General features: G+C 43.8%; 1 non-coding gene across 1 annotated transcript; it reads left to right on the top strand.

The window, feature by feature from the left end:
* The first annotated feature begins 1,870 nt into the window (after nt 1–1,870).
* On the top strand, nt 1,871–1,944 carry trnan-guu. The gene has a single exon. It is a non-coding gene; the product is annotated as a tRNA-Asn (tRNA).
* The last annotated feature ends 15,906 nt before the right edge of the window (nt 1,945–17,850 follow it).

The following is a 17,850-nucleotide window of genomic DNA, read 5'->3' as shown; positions in this document are numbered from 1 at the left end:
TTAACATAACAACCGCTGGACAATGTCCCAAGGAGGAGCAGGGCTGTTTTCCTCATGATTAACTCTCCCCGAAGCCAAGGGCTAATTAATGAGTCCTAACAGACAGCTCGGCTAACCTTGACAAGTATTTGTGAGTCATGTTTTTTTTGTGGAAAAGTAATTTCATTAGCGCCCTAGATTGAATTGAGAGATCAGGAGTGTGTCATGGAAGCGAAGGGGCCATGGATCTATCATATTAACTGGATAGTGAACGGTCGCACAAACAGAATGGAGGCGGCGGCGGCGGCGTTCATTCCTACAGGAGTTGCTCACCCAGCTGCAGCGCACGCGGCGAAAAGGTTTCCCGGCTGCCCCATTACTTCCGGGGATCTATGGGCCATAGATGTATTCCCATCATGCCTCTGGGCGATAAGAACGAGCGTACAGAGCGGCGTTCTGGATCAGATGGCGAAGGTGACCAAAAAACGAAGAAAATGTGAAGCGTAGGATTATATTAAATTGCAAATATCGTTGATTTCATGGTTCATTCGTGTTCAATTTTGAATCTATTTGTTTCCAGGGAAAACGAGTCTTTGACAGACACTGATGCTGTATGTGACAACTATAACCTGTTGATATTGAAAGGTATGACATGTCTGATTTTTTATTTTGGAAGGTGTTTACTGTTAATAATGAATCCACAGCTGTCTGCTGCAGTCAAGGACTGGAGCTCAGGCACGAGTTGAGTTCACGGATGTATATTATAATACCTTATTCCATGGTTGATCTCCGAGAGCGTTCAACTATTACGAGACTCTTCAGTGCAACATCGTTTGAAGGAATTAATTTACCATTTACTTATTTATTCTTAATATATGTTTGTTTAAAGTGCAGTGTATCATATGAAATGTGTTGATTTGAACCATTGATACACTGATATCTTGTCCGGAATTTCCCAGCTTGCGATAAATAAAGTACCTATCTATCAATCTTTGGTTATTTATGAGGTCTTTTCAGAGCCTCACAACTTTGATCCACCTAAGCTTTTTGAATTCACAACAAATATCTTCATTGTTACTGATAAATACCAAACTTGTATTCATTGTCATAAAATAAAAATAAAAAGGTGAATGTTTACTGTATGTGGACTGAAGTACAGCAAATAAAATCTGGGTTCATAATGGATGAAAAATAAATACACATAATTTGTATATTGGATGTTTCAGCATTAGCAGACTTTCAGAAGCAAATTAATTCCCACAACCCGGTAGAACCACGTGTTTTCATGTAAAACATTCATTCCCCAGATATTTGATTATAGAAAAGAAAGAAAAACAATCGACATGAATTTAAGAACTTTTATTTATTAAAATAATAACGCATGTTACTGAACGTTGAGGTGTACCACATCATTAACCCTAAAGAAACCTGTTGTAGTTATAAAAATAAAAAAGAATCGGCTTCAGGGTCACGTCAGTGAATCCAGTCATTACGAGGTTACAGTAACATGTCGATTTAAAAAAAAAAGATTAGGTTCGAGAACAAAAGCGAACAAGCGACCAATAATTAATGCAACGTGTAAATAATGTTTATGTGTGAAAGGGTAAGAGTCTTTTTTGTGTCATTAATTCAGTTTTCTCATCGTACTGTACGTTTTACTGTGACTGAGCGAGAATCCTCGTGCCCGAGACACGACGCGACCGCGCGCACCCTGCTCGTACCACGGCGGTGACGACACCGAGAGAAACGTTGACCCTGCTCTTATACCACGGCGGTGACGTCACCGAGAGAAACGTTGGGCTTTTTTCTGAGCGACTGAAAAATTTTACAAGGATTAAGACTCCATTACCTAAAAATTATATAATACAAAGTTTAACATCACAGCGCATCTGTCTCTGTGGCGCAATTGGTTAGCGCGTTCGGCTGTTAACCGAAAGGTTGGTGGTTCAAGCCCACCCAGGGACGAGATAGGATTTTTGTTTTTATTATTCCACAATTGTTTTACTATTATTAATATTACCAAATAAAATGCAGGGAGGTTGACAGACAGTCATTACAATCATCACATATACTAAGGATAGTATAAAAATATCTTCGTATTATAAAAGCAGTAATATGAGTAATATTACCGCATTGGCATCTCTGGAAAAAACCCCCACAATAGAAGGCCGGTGGTACGAGTAACGGCATGGACCGAAGGCGGGCAGGCAGCTGGTAAATGTGAAAAGGCCTTCTCACACCTTACACAACCTCCAATTCACAATTACCACACTAATATTGGTGTCCATGGATCTATCATATTGACGGGATAGCAAAATTTTGCTACTAGGCCGGGGCGGTATCCTGTTAATATGATAGATCCATGGTGAGGACACAGCAGAAAGAGAATTGCACCAAACTCAAAAATATTTAGCAAAATCAAGGATAATAGATAGAAACATTGGGAAATTACAGAGTGAAACAGAATACAAGGCAGACCATGACCGCATGAAATCCCGATGAATGGAGTAGAGCACAGAACTATAGTATATTAATATATAGGTAATTATTAATCCAGTACCAAACTACTTACAATTCAATTGAATTTGTTTCCGTGGAACCTTGATTCACTTTGGCCCATGCCACGTCTGTTGCAGGTCATTAGCAAGTAGCGCCAGAGACATCAACATAACTATATTTAAATTATTCAAAATAGAATATTCTGTAATGCCAAAGATGGCAGTTGTACAGTATGTCAACCCCACTGCCAATCGTCTACAACTGATGGTGGCAGCAGGTACAGAGAGACGAACAGAGGGGAACGCATTCAGGTGATCCGGTGCGATGAGCGGACTGCGTTTTCGGATTGAGCCATACAACAACAATTTGTTGTTATGAAACGTTGCACATGCATGGTAGAAGTGTAACCCATGGGAAACATTTGCTTTTATTTTGTGGTAAGAGTCCGAATGTATATAGCCGAGTTTGAAAATTGTAGAATGGGTCAAAACGACAGAAGCTAATTAAGTTGCATTAACGATTAAAGAGTTTTGCAGATCAATGGGGGATGTGGTTTTCGTTCGTCTGCACTAAACCCTTCAACATACACTAGATTATAGCTGAACAATGGTTACGATTAATTGAGACTGAAAACCTTGATTCTTGTGCCGGGGAAAGATGGACTGCACATAACTCAAGTTGTTATAGACCAGAGAAATGGTCTGGAGACATGAACTTGTTCTTCCCGTGAAGTCAGTTTAATCCAGAATCTCTCCTGCCTTAAATTTTTGTCATTCGAAAACTCCAAGGACGTCGTCGGATCACCTCCATCGGCTATGTGCGCCGCTCGTGCGACATGAGCCGAGCGGGGGGGGGGGGCGGCCCGCTGGGACTTCCAATTCATCGAAGGGAAGAACAGGAGATTGCCTGAAGGGTGGACTTCCCTCTCTGGTGAGCCAATTTAGTTTGACCTCTCGTCTCGTCTCCTTCGTTGCGAGTCCAGATAACTGTCCTCCAATCTGGCGGCTTTGTCACGGATGTGTGGATGAGCTCCGGCAGCGGCAGAGCAGCTGAACCCGAACATCCACAACCGGAGGGATTACTGTGTCTTCGCTGAGGACCCACGTGAGGGGTGGGCTGTGACACAGTAGATACGAATTGGGGCAGACAAAGGGGGCTGGCGGCTAGAGCCAGGCCTGCTTACCTGTAACTGTAGGGGCAAGAGTTTGATCCCTCGGACTGCCAAGGTGTCCCTGACCAACTTGGACGAAAGTCGTCCACAACTGGACCAAATGTTGGGACGAGCAAGTGTTTGGGGTTTTTGAGAATAGAGTATAAATATCTTAAAATCTAAATGAGAATACAGTTTTATCATAATTTGATTGGTCGACCTGTGCGGGCTGAACCGTAGCAGGGGCATCACTAATCCAGAGGGTGAGGACGGCTCTGACTGCTCTGACACACTACACTTTTTAATCGCCGCAGCATCAGCCGCCATCCGGCTTTTAACACTGCACCTCCATTGATTCGCAGCAGGCAATTAAAGGGAAAACTGAAAGCAAACACATTTGGAATATGACCTTCACACACTTAACTCATCTCACACGCTGAAGCAGGAGAACTGCAATGATCTTCAAACGTCAGGCGGCAGGCAGATGTGACCCGTTCAGACTGCTTCTATTCTGAGATGACACGTTTATTCAAATCCGTCGGATGCTGACCTTCAAAAGATCATGTTTCTGTTTTCCTAAGATAAAAAAAGGATTCAAGGATTGCAAGGGCAAATATAGATTGATAAACATTCTCTGGGTTAAAGGACAAAAGACAACTGACGTACTATACGGAAATATGACATCTTTTACACAGTGATGGAAGTGGATGTACCAACACAACTTACAACAAACTCAGTCAACGCGAGTAGACCAATCAGTGGCACAGGGGTTAAAAGTGGAGGTTGTGTAAAAAAGGGCCAAATCCCCAGGCTCACAGCATAGAAACTGGTCTGCAGCACATTAATTTTATCATTCATTGGGTAAAATATGAATTATGCATCATAAAAAATCATAGCCAGATTGTGCACATACATGTAGGGGATAAATAGGCAGGTTAAAAGGGACCCAGCAGCTCGTTGGCTCCTCAAGTGCCTTGCTCAGGGGCAGTTAAGCTAGAGCTGATGAGTAAGGGGAGAACATTTTAATTTCTCTAGAGACTAGAAACATCTACACTTCCATTAGTGGCGTAGATGCATTGCACACATTTTACCTGACAACATGCTATATGGCATGCTAATAATAATAACAAGGTCAAATTGAGAGACATAAGATAAACACTGCGATTACAGCACAAGGCCGCTCACAGCAGGTATTTCAAATGTGAGATGGATGGATTTACAACTGGATTTACAACTGTATTTGCTGTTACGGCCCCTAGAGGTCGCTCTCATGCTGCTGCACCCAAGTAGCGTTTGACAGGGCAACACTTCACCTTACACTGATCCTAATCCTATTTATTTTTCCTATAAATCAACCCCAGGAACTGACTACACTATCATAATGTAAATACAAAAATAAATCCTATATTCACCCACTTCTGTGTGCGTGTGTGTGTATGTGTATGTGTATGTGTGTGTGTGTGTGTGTGTGTGTTGTGTGTGTGTGTTTTATAGAGCAAATACACACACTATGGGGGATTTGTTGCAGGCGAGTAGTCGTGGGCCTGCCTGCTGGTCAGTCTTTGTAAATAAGTGTATAAATATGTTTCGAGCCCTGAGTTCATTTTGGAAAACTGCACACATTTAAAAGTTAACCTGAAGTCAGAATAAGACTCGAGTCGTTCCTTTAACGTGAGTTTAGGTGAATCACCCCCACAGTTTATTAGTTACAACACAAGACCCATTTTTGTTTTCTGCAGTGGACGTCTTCCAGTTGCCTCCACCAGCAGTAAATCTTATAGTCTGCATAATTCAAGACTGTTGCTAATAAACAGTGAGCGCAGGCCGTACCACTGGGTATGAGGCACATCTCATTTTTATCTGCAGCCCGGCCTCCAGATCTCCCCCCCACCCACAACCCCCATCCTGTCACTCCCCTCAGGACGAGAAAAAAAAAGGGGGAGGGGGGAGGCACACACATCTCCAGAAACCACTTCTGATGGAAAACGGAGCTGTTTGCAAGTTTCGCCCGCCGAGAGAGCGAGCATGGAAACGACTGGTAAGGCACGCTCCAACAGTGTACAGCAGGCCTCCTGGCAGACTCTCACAAGGGCACGGAGCTGTGGTTTCACATGGTTCAACTAACTGCATGAGTCACTGACCAGAAACATGTCCCTGCCATGCAGCATGGCAAAGGGCGCGCTGACTTGCACTGTGGCGGGCGAGGGCCAAAGACAATAAGCCAGGGGGGCTTATTGCGTCTGAACATATGTGAATGATGCCCTGGGGGGGTAATGTGAATCCATATGGGGACCAATAAGAAAAGCCCTTTAAACGCATGTCACGTGTTATGAAAACCCTGCATGGTGAAAGTGGGAGTTCATTGAATGTTTTCTATTCTGTGTTTTGACCTCACTGTCACTCTGGAAGTGATACATTTTAGATTTTCAGGTATAACAGCGTAAAAACTAAGAATACATTTTACTGAGGTACACAAACATGTACAAAATGACTGCGTTGCCACAATTTGAGCCATGACGTTTAAATCAAATTAACTCTGCTATTAACTCTTTTAGTTTTATTAGTGGTAGATGAAATTTCCCATGTAAAATAGAAGAAAGATGTTCATCACCAGCTCTGCAGTGTGCGCGAGATCTAGACAAAGTCTTAACATTCTTCAGGTGCTTTGTCCTAATTTTGTATCCTGCACCTTTCACATTTTGGATCACCCTCACCATTGTCATTAACCTTATTTTCAGATATTACATTAAATACATTTCAGCCAAAAAAAAATAAGAAGCTGTATTTGATCCACTGCTTTCAAGTCAGTGCTTAAAAATCTAGCTTGTGAGCAAAGTGGAGCTTTTTAGCAGCTACGGTGTGAAAGGTAATATTTATTTGCGGGGTGACTAGAGTGACTATTGGAATTGTACTTGGAAAGTACACGTAAGAACAAGTGACACGGTGGTACAGTGGTTAGCATTACTGTCGCCTCACAGAGAGAGGCCTCCCCACCACCCCCAGGACATAAAGCTAATGGATTGAACCAATGGATGTGCCATTTTTGTTGCACTAGGCCCAAGTGGCCGACACAATGCTAAAGCCTGAGAACTACAATTGAAATGGTCATCCTATTCAATGAAAGATCAGAGAAGACATCACAATACTGCCCTCCATAAATGATGGATGGGAGATGGGAGCTGACCCCTGGGAAGTGTAGTGATTACCAGTGGTTAAAAAATTGGTTAAATTATGGTACATGCCTGAGAGCTTATACGCTTTTGCCTTTTTTTCTTCTTTTTTTGTGGACTGTGGGTATGTTTTTATGATGCCAGGGCACATTTTTCAAATCCACCACAGGGAAGACAAGTAAAAAACAATATTCATGTGAATTTGTTTTTTTCTCACTTCCACAAACAATGGGAGCCGGTGGCGGGGAGCTTTATCTCCCAAAGTGGTCGTTTTTTTGAATGTCCCACCCTTCCGAGCATGGCGCTCTCGGCTATTTCGTCGGTGTTGAATGCGATTGCTGCAGCCGTGGCAAGGTGATTTAAAAAATCAGGGTGTACTGTGTGATTGATGCGGTGTGCGCCAAACATGTGCTTGCCGTCGCGCTGGTAATTACAACACTTTTCAAAAGATGTCAAGTTCGCCTTTTGATGTATGTGTTTCGCCCGCGGGACTCTCAGAAGAGAAACCATCTGGGACTGAAAAGAAAGTCGCTGGTGGGATGAAAGACGTCTGTCACAGTTATATGTGAAAATGCAACGCAGCATATTCTTCGACGAGTGTTTTTTTCTGAATCAAGACCTTAGATAAGGCTGTCACGAGTCTTTTGTGTGTGCTCATGAAAAATCCTCATTGCGAAGACTATCCATAATGTACATGTAAGTTTCTACAACCATTTTAATGAATGGATTCTCCAAGTGGTTTATTTTGGCAACTCGTGTCCTCTGATCTAAGTGTAGTATGTATAAGTTTGGATGAAGTAGGCGTTATAAGCTCGGCTTCACATTTTCCATCAGTTTTTTTTTTTTTTGTCATTTTGTTATAATCTGAAATGTAATCTCTCAGTTTATCACTATCATTACATTTTCAGTTGACTGATTAATAAACGTGACTGAAAAGTGTCATTTAGTGAAAAATTTGTAAGCTGCACTAATCAATATTTTTCATTGACAGCGATTCAGATCACTATTTACTGTGAAAGGTGTCGCCCCTACTGACAAAATCAGAATCATAACCCGGCTCTGCAGGATCGCCTCGGTTCTACAGAACATTTTAGAATCTTCCAGCTCATTGTGCCGGAGTTGCAGTCGGCCACTTTACTGTTTTCATTCAGCATCAGCATTGTTTCTATATTCACAGGCAGCTGATATTTCTTCCCAGCAAATAAATATCATAAATTCACTGTATATTACCCGCTCAACACCAAACAGCAGGCAGACACATTCAAACATGGCGGTGTGCTCAGCAGATAAAGAGGGAGATATGCCTCCGTCAGGAGTCGGGGGAGAAATTGCCAGTGGTTTTTACTCATCCGTGTCTGCTGGGTGACAGTTTTGTGTTTTCGGCTTTCTAAGACATCAAAGGAAAAAAAAAACTACTACTATTAATATGTCAGTCGATAAAGCTGCCATTTGTTTGTGTGTGTGTGTGGGTGTGTTTGTATGTGTCTGTTTTCAAATGTAGGTTAAATTTGGTTTAGGTTTGAAAATATTATGTTTTTTTCCTAAAACCAGGCTGGTTGAGTCTGTGGAGGGACACAAGCTGTGCTGTTTTTTTTTTAAAATTCCATTTTCTTGAATAATAAACAGATGAAATCGTGGCCCCAAAACCTCCAGCAGTTTGGGTCGAATTGTTTCAGCGATCTTAAACACCAAACACCGAAGGACAGGTCCAAATTGAGGTGGCAGGTTTTATTTTTAAACCGACCAATTGGCACTGATGTCGCGTTCTGAGAAATTGAGAAATTGCGCCAAAGAAAACCACAACCATTATTTGTAGTCCATCCAATTGGAAGAAGAAAAAACAACTACATACAACTAAACGACAGGTGAAGTTCTGAGTGAGGAGGCACGTGACATTGACTTACAGCTCTGGCTCTGCTGCTCTGTCATTATATTCTCCTCCTACTCCCTAAAACTGCTGAGAGCAGCAAGCCCAGGCATGTTCCCTAGGGGGAAAGAAGAGAGGCACCCTGGGAAATGTAGGACGACACCAACCACATTAGAAAGTGGAGTGAGGATTGAGGATCATAAAATGATGTCACTTTTCGAGAAACATGAGGGACATATCCACTCGGTCCTGTTGCAAAGCAGTCTGTTACCAGCTTTGACCTTTCTTTCTTTTCTTTTTTTTTGGTGCTAATTATGTCAGTTTACTGAGATTTCATCTGCTCGTAGATTAAATAAAGAAATGCGATCCTAGATTTTTTACCTCGCAGTAAAAAATTGTTGTGCTTTGCATCGGTCCTCTGAGTCCTTTGTCGTGAAAACCGGCCTAGGAATCCCAGGCTACCAGCAACATCTGGCTGCCTTTTAAGAGTCATGGACAGTTTGACGCAGGTGGTGGTGGTGGGCGGGAGTCATGTGGGCTATACGGAGCGTGGAAGTTTTAAAGGGGTCAATACATGCCGATGCAACCCGACTCATGGCGAGATGTTAAGGAAAACGGCAGTCTTCCAGTGTTTTCCTTTTAATAAAAATATCTTTATTGATTGTGCGTGATTCCATACACGCCGTGGTCCTTCAAAACTAATTGCAGCCCGTTTAAATGAAGCAGTTGTTGCGTTTCGTGCGTAATGTGCATCTTTTTCGTTTGCCCACTGGTTTCGATTTGGAGCGGGTTGAAGTCCCGTCTGCGACCCTGGACGATGGAAATTATTACGTCCCCCCCTCGCTATCGTGGAAAGCAATGTTCAGCAGCAATTTGCCCACCTGCACCTCTGAGCAGCGGGCTTGGTAACAATTACTGGTCCAGGAAAGAAAACATTACAAAGTCATTACAATAATGATAGTAATTCAGTCCAGGGTAGACGTAGCCTATGCGGGCTTTCTCTCCTCCTTCTCCTCCTTCTCTTTTGTGCCTCTCTTTCCTTTCCCACCTCTACCTTAACTTCCAATCTTTCTTTTCAACACAATCTTATCCTTTTTTTGCCCTTCTTTAGCTCTGTTATCACACACACGAGGATGCTTTACTGTTATTTGAGTTCATAGCCTCACAAATCAAATATATTATCCTGGAAACAAGCTAAATAGCTTAAAAACTTTAAATGGGACAACACAAATCGAAACATCCACCTACATGCAGCGAACAAAAGCATGCAAAATGTCCCCTGTCCCCACCAAGGGGCAGGGGGGCTACTAGACGACAAAGGGAGGAGGCCCGCTGGAGCCCCATGCCTGCCTGGCAGTACTTATTATTAATGTTTCACAAACTGAAATGAGAGTGCCAAGGCATGATCCGAGGAGCCGATGGAAGTCGTCGCTGCCATCCAGTCTGGAAAACATTTAGAAAATCTTTGTTATGGAAAAGATCGCAGAAAAATTGGGGGGGGGGATGGCTCCGCTTTCCGTCTGGAGCTCACTGAGTCAGAGTGGGACTAACGTGCGTGTGCGTTTTCAGCAGATGATAAAAAAAGGAGAGGAAAAATTGCTGCAGTCACTCTTCTGGGTGGGCCCGCGAGCACATGACATATTAGGGTCTGCAAGGGATTATTTCTGTGTTTCTCAGCAGTTTTTTAAAATTTTTATGCAGAGTTAGACTGATATATGAGGCCATTAAATATCAGCCGTGATGCTCTACTATGATACGAGCTTTCTCTCGAACTTATTGAAATGTTTTTTCTGTCCAGATCCCAGAGATCAACTATTGAAAAGGTGTGTGTGTGTGTGTGTGTGTTTGTGTCTGCTTGTGTGAATTTTCTTTTCCGAACACTTTGTTTTAGGGTCAGGACAATATTCTTTGTGGCGCTCAGAAGATAAAGTGTGATCAAACTATTTAGATTGAATATAAGCGAAGACGAAAAACCAGACCTCGCAAAACCGCTGATACTTTGTGACGTCGTGACTCAGTCGCTAACGGCACTAGTGCAAGCTCGTTCGGTCAAATCATAATAGTTCTCCAAGCAAATTGTGTCAGTAAGCATGCTTGTTAGATGGGTTGCTAAATGGACAATTAAGTCACACAGTTGAACTGACCACTGCATCGTGGTACAGTCAAGAAGACGGCGGAGAACGGTGCATATTTGTTGGACGAAATACATCACTGACACAAATGTGCCCTTTTTCTTCTAAAAAAATGCCGCCATTGAAATGCTTGAAACCCGTTGATGTGTTTTTCTCATAATCCGAAGACGGGGCCAAGGCGATAATTTACAGCTTGTGAAGGTGTTATTGCTGTTTCAGATGCTCTGACAAAAAAGAAACTCCTGCAATGCACACACACACAAAAAAAGAAAAAGAAAAAAAGAATCAGCTATGAGCTGCTTCAAACCAAAAATGGCCTCTTTTGTCTAGCTTTCAATAGCCTGTGGCAGTCAAACTTCTCGTGGCTGTCGAGATTCAAAGAGAATAAGGCAAAATCAAGCCATCCGTCAACACAGCGTGCAGTCTCTCTCTTGGACGGATCTGCGCGTTTGTTCAGACTCAGACGGAGCTGGTGCGAAGGCAAAGTGGGGAAACCCCCCTCTGTCTGTCTATTCCATCGACCTATGTCTTAATTTCTTCACTGAAACCTTAACCAAACAATAGATGTTCGACAGCTCAGTCGTTCTGAAAAAAAGCGGCACGTGTTTGCTCAATGCTGCCTGCCAGCACACGCTCTTATCAGAGTTTAAGTGTGTGACGGTGTTGAGTTTTTCTATTGTTCAAGCAGGTTGGCAATGAAGACGCCTGAGTAGATCTTTATGTTTTAACCTACGGACGTGCAAGATGCGGCTCTCCGGTGGCTAATAAACACCCCACAATGCCTTTTACTTTGGTACATGACCCTTTTCACTTCTGTTTCTACTCTGTGGGAGTTTAAAAATCCCCTGAATCCATGATCTGCCGGAGGACAAAACTGCAGCCACCGACCGAGCTAAGACTGAATTCGACGCATGTGGAAGGATCGGCCATATTGTACTCATTAATGACTGGCACACACGAAGAGAGCAGACTTATTTGCCTGGACATTCCAGCCAACGTATAAAATGTGGCAATCCAAACGTTCTTCTCCGAATAAAAACTAAAAAGCTTTTGAAATTCTGTTTGAGATTTAGGGCCAACAATCACCACACGGTGGAACTTTTGTTTGGAAGTGTTACTCCCCCTCAAGTGAGACTCAGTGTCGCACAGCAGGTTTCACAAACACCATTTGGCGGCTCCGGGTCTCAGTAAATAGCGGCGAGGTTAACTTGTGAAAACACTCACACCCTGTTATCAGATTAGGTCTCTATTCAAAGAACCCTCAGCATCAACAAAGGGCGAAGAGATATTTCTTCCTCTTTTTAAAGAAAGCCACTCGATTAGCACCGTGTGGTGTTGGTCTTTCTTCTCTCCGCTTTCTACCCCCGTCCCCATTCCTTCCTGCGCTTTCGTTTGTCCGAGCTGTCGACTGTGGGCTTGGCCCTGAAATTAAAAACCTTTTCGTGTTTGTTTGCCCGTTGTCAGCGCAGGGATTTTCCCATCGTTCCCGGAGATGGTGTCCGTCACGCCTTTTTGGAAACTGCGTTTAATGGGGCGGTCGGTGGGGCAGGGGTGTGACCCCACAGAATAAAGAAAAAATTAATAAATCAAAAACTCACAGTTGGGAGCAAATGTCAGTTTCTATCCGAGTATGTGTCACAATTTTGGTTGCACCCCTAAGTGAAAACTGAAATGATTGAAAATAAAAAAACATCAAATACTTGAATCCAGTTTCAGTGACTCATGATGGTTCAAATGCAAGGGGCATTAAGGGGATCAAATCTGAAGGACAGACAGCAACTTCCTCAGAATTCTTAGCATATCAAACGTTGGCCTTACACTTAAGCCCCTTTCACACTGGCCAAAAAAACAGTTTAAACCAGCTAACACCCGGCGTTTTCTGCAGTGTGAAAACGTTTATTTGGCATTCAGCCCCGGGTCAAATGACTCTGCAATAGACCCGCGTAATAATCGGCCTCACCTCCGATCGGCATTGATGTCAACGTCACACCCGGGTGAACACGCTAATTTGCGCGATGACGGAGGCAATGAAGGCTCGACTCCTGCGTCGGTAACTGCTGTTACCTCACCAGCTGTAGTAAAGACACCTCTTGCATGTAGCTAGCTCGCTTAGCCTAGCTTTGGCTCGTTGGTCGTAACAACTAACACAATCCAGACCATCGATGAGTTTTAGAGCGAGGCACTTTATCTCAACCCTTCGGCTGACATACACGGCCTCATCAGGCGGTCTCTCATTACACAGTGGCCACAAACTGTGGGTAACATGGATGATGTGCGGAGCCCATTCTCCTTGTGGCTGCAGCTACGTACACAAACACAGCGCCAACCTTCTTCTTCTCTCATACACACACACTTCAAAACCCAAATGGCCACCTGTTTAAAGGGCCAGACTTGGCTCGTAACACTGCGCTGAGTTTGTAAACCTTGAAAGAGTGACAAGTACAAGATATAAGGTAACGTTGACCACTGGCTACCATGCTTTCTGTTGTTTACTACACAGGGGGGGGGTGATCTCGGCTCGTAGAATAGGGTCAAGCACACACTCAGTGACAGTGTGTTTTACCTGGGATTCTCTGAAGTGTTGAATCTCAAAAAAGGTCAAAGGTCAGGTAGAGGCTGATGACTGACATGGTTCTACATTTTATTTAGACTGCTCTTAAAATGTGGCTTTTACGCATCTGGCAGCTTTGACAGGTATGTTTTGAAACAGACTCAACTTTATCGTGTTAAAGGTATAGGCACCAAAATCCAAGTCGGATGACGTCACGAAGAACTGCGGTGTGATGTTGACGTGCTCGTTTGCATGTCAGGTCTGCAGGTGCGCTGGTTGGCACAGCTGCGGTGAGTGGGCTAATCATCACTCCCGTTTCCTGCAGCACCGCGGTGTTTGCATGGCTCAGGAGTCAGGTAGGAGGGTTTTACTGGAAGAGATGCAAACATGTACTAAAAATGCCAGGTGTAAACAATATACAGTATATATATCTGGGTGCATGACGTGTTGCATTGTACGGAGAAAAAAAAAACTTCTACTTTCTGGTGCGCACCAGAAACGTACCCGTGGGCAGGAAAAAAGTTTTGCCACCCAGGGCACTTTAGGCCACTATTTTTCTGTGGGGATGTGACAGTACACACAAATTAGTTTTGTCATATTTTAACCTTGGACTTCATTATAAGGACATCACGGCTCTACTTACGATAGTTTCTGGTACGGCACGCGGAACTTTCAGGTGGGCACGCGGAACTTTCAGGTGTTACAGGTACGTTTCTGGTGAGCACAAGAAAGTAAAAAAAAAAAATGTCTTCACCATGTCCCCTTAGGGGCTCCATAACATTGAGATGTGAGCATTAGCGGAAGGGCTTGTACGGCATTTGTCGTGTTTTGGTTGGGTCTTAAATTTTTTCTGCAGTATGTGCAGTAAGCCTGTTCTTTAGCTATATGTTCTTGTAAATCGATGGTGTTCATGTCATAGTAAATTTCACTTATTTTTACTTGCAAAGTCGGGGGGGGGGCACTTCAAGAGTAGTCACCCTGGGCCACCCTAGGTGCATTTACACTTGTTCTATCCCTGCAAATCAGAACAACATGAGGAGGAAAAAAAGACGAAAACCCTTTTGAGAATCCAGAAATCTGGTCACGAACCATCAGTCGGATCGAATCGTGGTTTTGGACAATCATCACACTCCCTAGTTAACACACATTTGTATGCATCAGTGAACAACTCCGTGAAAGCGCCTTTGCTGCGATGCGGTTGCCCAGGTTAAGCAAAAGGTTTACAACAAGGGCGGGAACACTTTCTGACTGGTTTGACAGAAAAATCTGTGCTTGGCCCACTTTTTCAGTTTTTGTAGCGTGAAGTAACTTACTGTTTAAACCCCCCAACCAAATGTAGTCAGAGGAGATAGAGAGAGAGAGAGAGAGAGAGAGACTGTGCATAGAAAATGGATGGATGTTAAGTTGAGGGAAGAGCAATGTAAATTGCAAGATATAGATTTGTGTCACGATACAGGCTTTGGACATGTTGAGGCACAACACTGTGCATTTGAAAGTGACTAGCCACATGTGAGTTGAGTTTTGCTGTTCACCTGTGGTTTACTTTTTCCATTGACGCTCTCGCTGCAATCCACACTTCTTTTGTCTCTTCTGTTTTAATGCAAAGTATCTTCACCAGATTATTCGTGATCAATCCGTGGAACATCTTCCTCGTCGTCATGTGCTTTTCCAGGGGCTTTTGGTGTCGGGGCAGATCAAACTGGCTCGTGTAAATTGAAAAGATGATTGCAGGCTGCCAGCAACAACGGCCGCCATGTCACAGCTCCCTTCACGCACAGGGGAGGAATGTGACGCGGCCGGGGCGTCGGATAGTGTTGACAGGATGAACGGAAACCACCTGGAGTTTTAACCAAACTCACGAGGTCACTTCTCCTCATTTTTTCTCCTCCTGTGGCTTGTAAACCCCCCCTCCCCCAAAACCCCGGGGGTCAATGCTTCACCAGCCCGGACTCATTTAGACCAAGTGTTTGACTTACACAAAACAGAAAATAACGTCGCTCATAAATCTCCACTCTCATCACTACAAGCCCTCACACCTCACTCTACCCCTTCAAAACACACACACACGCACGCGCGCACACACACACGCACACTGCAAAGTACCCCAAGGCTACATCCACACTAAAACGTTTTAGTTTTAAAGCAGCATCGCTTTTGCTACCTTTACATCTGGTGCCCATAAAACCGAGACTCTTGGAAAAGATGAAAACTTTGGGCTTGAGACTTTTGGATAATACATTTGCTTCCTGACTTCCTGTCTTATCCATCGTGATGGATAGGACCCTCCCCTTATTTGTCACACTCCTTTTGTTCTCTTCCCGAAAAAAGGAAGGCATGAGCTTCGACTAGCAGTGATGGCTGTTGTGCAGTTAAACTCTTCATTTTGTGAGGCCGCAACTACCTACATGTGCAGCCCGGTGTATGTGAATGGTCATGTGATGTGTGTATTTTTCGGGGTATGTAAGCATCGATGGAGATTGTTTCGGATGTGGAGCGAAAAACCCTTGTCTAAGTGTCTGGATGGAGATTCTCCAGCGATAAAAATCTTGTACTTCAAATGAAATAATTTTTTCAATGTGCTGGTTTTGTCACACAGACCTGGCAACCCTGAAGTGGTGTGATGGTTGCTTGCTAAGAAACATACTTAGGATATGCACATGAATGTTCATTTCAGTTTAAAATAACCTACAGAGAAATAAAAAATACACGTCTACTATTCAACTGTCTTTCACTGGATATTCCTCCTCTGTACCTCCTATTGAACTTTAAAGTAGCAGGATGGGGTGAAGGTTTGAGCTCTGAAAGTCGCCCACACACAGCATCTTTCTCCAGCACGTCGGAGACAGTGATTCACTGCCCGTTCTCCGTCTCAGCCATTACGGTCGCGTATTTTACAGGCGTTGCCAGATTTGTGTGGAATTAGTCACAGTGGTGGGCTGGCCGGGCCAGCGGGGAGTTTAAGACATTGTTGGGAAAGAGAAAGCCTGGAGTAGGCGGCCCTTTTTTTCCTTTCTGGTTTTACGACCCCTCAGGTTTCCACCTGTGCTGACATGGCTGAGACTTTATAATAGTCCTGAAAGAGTTACAAGCAGCCGGGTAGAAATTCCAGGCCTTTTTTTTTGTTTCGCCCCTTCTCTTTTTTCCCCCATTTTACTGGAAGGGTGGGGTGGGGGCTGCAGTTATTGTGGATTTGTCAGGCTGCAAGTTGCAGAGGCAGGGCCACCCGGTGATTTATGGAAACATCTGCAAGATGCAAAGCCCTTGTATACGATTTTAATCATACAAAGAGCCATGGCTGCATTGGAGATTAAAAAGAGATGGTCTGATGGGGTCTGACACGGCTTTATGGAGTCCGTGCTGGGATTCACACTGATGGCAACGCGTGTGAACATATTATATGACCGTGGGATTTCTGCAGCTCCGTGTTTCTTGGCTTCATCTGGTGTTTCCAACAAGCAAGCGCTGTTTTTTGTGATCCTGTGATCTTGTGATCCGACGGTCTACAAATTCTCACCAAGCTTAAAAAATAATCTGTGAGTGATTGAAATGTTTGAAACCCAAACGAATAGGCAAGAGGAGCAAAAACTTTTCCCAACGGCTACATCTCGCTGGATTTGTGTGTCAACAGTTGGGAATTTGGGAGTCAAAGTGAGTGTGACCTCACATACTGAGAGCAGTCTGTATTTTAGCACTGACAAAGCGTGTCTAATGCCGCAACATGCTCAGTGGTTTGTAAAAGACAGACAACAGTCCCCCAGCAGATTTCCTGAGCTTCATAACAGGAATAATCATTTCTGGAAGCCGCCTGTAGCTATTCAATATAATAAACATCTGTCTGCACGTCACCACATCTGGCAATAATAAAGGCAAATTAGCCACAAAATTCGGAGTGTCTGGCAACGAGATAAGGCCGTGGCATGCTAAATTAATTTTCTTGGCTCAGTCTCTGGGGCGTGGAGAGCAGACATGGCCTGGGGAGTCGACCCTGGATCAGGGTCCGACCGTTAACGTGAACAAAGTGGGGTCAGAAAATGGAGATCAGACGCTGATCTGAGACCAGGGGGTAGCGGACTCCATCCCTCGTGCGCCAGTCACTGGTGGTCTGGAGGAATGGTCAACTTCCTGTCTCATTTCACTGGACACAGAATCAAAGAGGGGAAATTGTTCTGCAATCTGGCTGGTGTTTTCTTTTTCCCCCCGGCTGGAAATGTGAAGGTTGTCGCGGGCTGCAGACTTGGCAGGAGACTCCAGCATCTTTTAAAAGTGGAAACCCCTCTACGCCTCAGTCGCTAGTTGGGCCACAAATTGTTTTTTGGTTGCAGAAATTTCAGAGACTCCTAAAGGAGTAAATAAACCATTCTGGGGGGAATAACATCCACCCGCTTAACTGTAACATGCATAGCTTAGTGAGTGTAAAACCTTGACTATGAGATGGGAACACATAGTGCTGAAGAGAATGATGAATCCACCAAACTAGCTGCCAAACTGCCAAAGTGACATTG

Source organism: Scophthalmus maximus, chromosome 12, assembly GCF_022379125.1.
Source record: "Scophthalmus maximus strain ysfricsl-2021 chromosome 12, ASM2237912v1, whole genome shotgun sequence".
In the NCBI taxonomy this organism is placed as follows: Eukaryota; Metazoa; Chordata; class Actinopteri; order Pleuronectiformes; family Scophthalmidae; genus Scophthalmus; species Scophthalmus maximus.
Note: the sequence above shows the minus strand (reverse complement) of the source record. Positions and strands in the feature narration are given on the sequence as shown.